Source organism: Cryptomeria japonica, chromosome 8 (genome assembly GCF_030272615.1).
Source record: "Cryptomeria japonica chromosome 8, Sugi_1.0, whole genome shotgun sequence".
Taxonomy (NCBI): domain Eukaryota; kingdom Viridiplantae; phylum Streptophyta; class Pinopsida; order Cupressales; family Cupressaceae; genus Cryptomeria; species Cryptomeria japonica.
In genome coordinates, this window is record NC_081412.1 from 603,335,782 (window position 1) to 603,340,915 (window position 5,134).

Below are 5,134 nucleotides of genomic sequence, written 5' to 3' on the forward strand. Positions count from 1 at the left end.
CCCTGCCTCAGAGATATTTATTGTAAAGGATTTGAGCCCACTTAAGATGAGGAGATCTAAACATTCTCCATACTAATTTGGCCCCTAACGCCCTACTCTGAACCTTAATATTCTTAATCCTAATACTCCCTGCCGACTTGGGCCTACAGATCTTATCCCAGGCCATAAGGGAGATCCGTTTCTTTTCTTTTGCCCCTTGCCAAAAGAAATATCTTAGATGTTTGTTTAGCATTTCCTTTTTGGACTGGGGCAGGTTAAAACATGATAGCTGATAGATGGGCATAGCAGCCAAAACTAATTTGACCAGAGTAGCTCTACCCATAGAGGATAGCCACTTACCCTTCTAGGTTGCTACCCAGCTTCTAATCTTATCTACTACTCCATCCCACAGATTTGATGACCCAAAGCCCTTATCCATGGGCAAACCTAGATACTTATAGGGGAGACTTCCTAGATTGAAGTTCAAAATACCATAGATGTCTTTTTGTAAGCTTAACTTAGTGTTGAAAAAGAAGACTTCAAACTTAGTTGGATTGATTTCCTGACCTGAGGCCTTAGAGTAAGAGTCCAAGATTTGCTTAAAATCTCGAGCCTCACCTAAATAACTAAGCCCATATAGCATAGTGTCATCCACAAATTTTTGATGCGTTATAGGGTCAAGGTAGCTGGTAATTCTAATTCCTTCAATCTGACTGTTCTCCCTAGCTCTAGAAATCGATCTCCCTAAGGATTCTGCCATAATGATGAAGAGAAAGAGGATAAAGGATCTCCCATCCTCAAACCCCTAGAGGAGCTAAAAAAACCTTCAAGGGTACCATTGACCAACACTAAGAATTTAGGCGTAGAGATACATTCAAAAATCAAGTTAATCCAGGTAAAGGGGAATCCAAAAGCTTCTAAGCATCTACATAGAAATCTCCAATTCACCTTGTCGTATGCTTTCCTGATGTCTAACTTTAAGAGCATACTGGGAGTTTCATTCTTCTTGACAGAGTGGATAGCCTCCTAACCTATAATAACCCCATCGTAAATAGATCTTCCTGGAACAAAACCTGTTTGTTCCTCACTGATCAACATGGGAAGGAGTTTTTGAAGCCTATTAGCAAGAGTTTTAGAAAAAAGTTTATAGATAGTGTTGCACAAGGCTATGGGTCAAAACTCATCAAAACACTCAGGTTTATCCTTTTTTGGGATAAGGGCCAAAAAAGTGTTATTGATTTCCTTGAGGATATTACCTGAGTTCCTCATCCCTTCAAGAGCTGTCGTCACTTCCTCACCTAAGAAGGGCCAACATTTTTGAAAGAAACTAGTCGGAAAGCCATTCAGCCCAGGGGATTTGTCTAGGCTCATTTGCATAAGAGATGCTTCTACTTCTGCTAAAGAAAATTTGGCAGTCAGAGAATCGGTTTGGTCCTTACTCATAAGCTTTGGGATACACTTAATAAACTTGTCCTGGACATAGCCATGAGGGCCCTAGTCGGAGTTGAGAATAAGAGAAAAGAAATCTACAGCCTCCTTCGCAATGAATTTAGGGTTAGCCACCTCAGAGCCATCACTCAACTTAATCTTGGAGATATGGTTAATGACTCTTCTCATCCTCACACTATTGTGGAAGAATTTGGTGTTCTTGTCACCCTCCTCCAACAAAGTCTCTCTATATTTTTGTTTCCAAAAGACTTATTCTTTGGCAAGAATAGATTCATGATCTGCAAGGAGTTTCTTTTCTCTCATAAATAGGGCCTCATCCATCCCATGTCTCATCACTTTCTCATTAACTTCTGCCAACTCAGCTTCCACTTGGGCCTTATTATAAAAAATATTGCCAAAGTGTTCTTTATTCCGATGGATGAGATTTTTCTTAATAATCTTAAGTTTGTTAACAACCTTATAGATCCCAGACCCAGAAACATTGGCCGCATTCCACAATTCCTTTAGAAGCTTAAGGACATTGTCATCCTTTAGCCACATATTCTCGAATTTAAAAGGGCATCTTTTTGGGCCAACCTCGCCCTAAATGCCAAGTTGAATAGGGAAGTGATCCGATCCTAAGAAAGATAGAATAGAGGCATCCAAGGTATAGGGAAAGTTGATGAGACTACCCAATACAAAGAATCTATCAAGTTTCTCTGCAATATTGCTAAAGCCTAACCTTTGGTTATTCTAGGTAAAGGCTTCCTTTACCATATTAATCTCTATCATGCCACAACGATGGATCCAATCTACAAAGTCAAGAGAAACACATGAATTTTTACCTAAGCCTCCTCGCTTCTCATGATGATGCGAAATTGCATTAAAGTCCCCTCCTAAAATGCATAACTGATTAAGGGTGCCCATGAAATTCTCAATTTTCTCCCATACTCTCTTTTTATCCTCATTAAGGATTGGCCCATACACATTAATAATGACAAAATCTAGATCATTTTTTAGGCTAGTAGCCCTCCCGCTCATCCAATTGTTATGTGACTCCATAAGTGAGAAGAGGATATTGCATGGGTCCCATATTATAGCAAGTCCTCCAGAGACCCCATTGGTTGGAGCCCCTTTAATCTGTCTAAAGCCTAATCGCTTTCCGAAGTAGGCTAAATCCTCATTCCCTAATTTGTTCTCTTGTAATAGAGCTAATTTTGGACTGTAAGAGGATAGGCATCACTTGACTATCCTTTGTTTGTTAGGGGCATTCAAGCCCCTAACATTCCATGAAACTACTTTCATGATGCCTTGGGAAGGAACTTCCACTTCCCTGCATGAAACATGTCCATGAGTTTAACCTGACCTTTCATAGTACCATAATTAGCTCTTAGCTATGGTAAAGATTTCCTACCTCTCTTTTTGTAGAGCTTGGCACAATCCAGAGTAGATTTGTCATCTGCACAGGGTTCAATATCCAAGGTTTCGTTTTCCTTGTTGTTTAAATCTAAAAAAAGTTCCTCCATGTCTAAGACCACAAGGGGGGGGGAGAAGCCCAAAATGTCTTTTCTAAGCATATTTTTTTTAAGATCGAGCTCATCCTTGTCTATTATTTTATCCAATAGTTTCTCCATAATTTCCTTAGTAACTGAGTCACATAAATAGTCTATAATGCAATTAACCTCTTCCTCTTTGTGGGCTTGATCCTCCTCTTGATCAACCCTTTCCAATCTAATGGGGCCTTCCCTCAGATGGGGAGAGCCATTAGAGTTGCTCCAACCATCCAAACTAGTAACCTAATCAGAGGAAAGAGGAAGGGCTTCCTTCTCCCCACCCTTCCCATCCTTAGAAGCCGGAGAAAGTTCTCCCTTCTTGACAAGGAGTATCTCTGGATAAGCAGTCCTACCTAGCTTCTCCAAAGACATTTCCTTTAGGGTGTGAAGAGAAGAGGGGATCAACCGATCATCCCTGCTCTGGTCTGCTATAATTTCCCCCTCTTCTACCTCCTTAGGTTGCCTAGTCGGCAAAGAGACTTCCTTGATCACAAACCCCCCTTACTCCATATTGAAACTAATGTCTACCTCAGGAATCATTCTAGGTTTTGATTGAGAAGAGGGGAGTTCTCATATTGGATCGGGAGAAGGGTCTAAATCCATAAACTCTTTATAAAATTTAGGGTAGATATGGAAAGACGACACCCCTATTCTAATTTCAATGAGCCTTAAAGATTTAACACTAATATCCATGTTAATTACATCACACAGTTCGAATATTTCCTATTTTTATCACTAATCTCTACAAATTTACCCAAGTGATTACCTATTTTCCTAATAATTTCTATGTCCATTAATTCTAATGGTAGGTTAGGGATCATAACTGGTCTATCTACCTTAAAAAATTTCAGTTTGTTTGGGTTAAAATCCGATTGCCATTCTAGAAAAATAAAATCAAAACCTTTGAAAGTTGGAGATTTACCTTTTAAGAATTCCTCCTTATGCCTCGAATTTCCACAATCAATATACAAAAAAACCTCAGTCAAGATAGCTATACTTACTATCCATTTGAAGGAGGACTTGAACCAGTTTGAAATAGCCTTCGATGGAATTCCAAGTCCCCGCCATCTAGCAAAAACCCCAAAAGCCTTGCAAGATTGTTGAATCCTCTTAACCAAATTGTCATTAATCTCTAAAATATTTGCCAAATCTGAATTAGGGCTCATATTTGTGACCATCTCAGCCTCTAAGGGTTTAGGAGGCGTCAAAAATTTCTTTCCCTTACCCGCATAAGCCCTAGGTCTGGTATGAATACCAATCGACCTTCTGTAATTCTTATTCTCTCTGCTTCTAACATTATCGGAATGAGATCTGACCCGGGGAGTTGGTTTTATGAAACCTTCCTCAAGATTATGCAAATGGTTAAATCTACTGGAGATGACCAATGTAGTGCCTCCTTGGAAGCAATTGTTCATTTTACTTTGCTCGCCAATTCCAACCATCGGAGGGTTTTTCATACCTTCCATGTGAAACCTCCTAGGTTTCACCACTTTCCATTTTGAGTTAGACTGAGGCAGGGGAACCCTATTCCCCGGGTTGTAGACCATGGGCGCATATTTGGTTAGTTCGAAAAACCACCTCTATTGAACAAGGTCTGGAGATTTTCCCAAAGGAAATCGCGATGACAAATTTGCTCAGTTCATTCGCTTCATTTTTCCTCTTTTATATATATGCATTCTTAAAAACAAAAATAATAATAATAAAAAATTGAAAAAAAAAGTCTTGGTAATACAATTGACTTACAATAAAAATATACATTTTAATATTATTTATTAGGAGTTAATTTTTCATTAAGTAAACTTTATTTTAATTATTTATGTCTTTTTTATAATAATTAAAAATTATTATAATTTAATCTATAATTATTTGTCTTATTAACATTTTAACTATGATAGAATAATTATATTTTGAATTAAAATATCTTTTCTTACTATTTTCTTTTAATATTATCTTTTTGTATTAGATATTCTATTATTTATTTATTTATTCTAATTCTTCCACTTCTTTTAAGGGTTGATTTTTAATTAAGTTAAAATTGTATTCTAATTATTTGTGTTTTTAATGAAATTACAAATAATAAATAAAGATATTAGAATTTATACATATTGTCTTATTTAAATTTTATTTATTATAGAATAATTATATTTGAATTTTATTCTAATTTATATAATAAA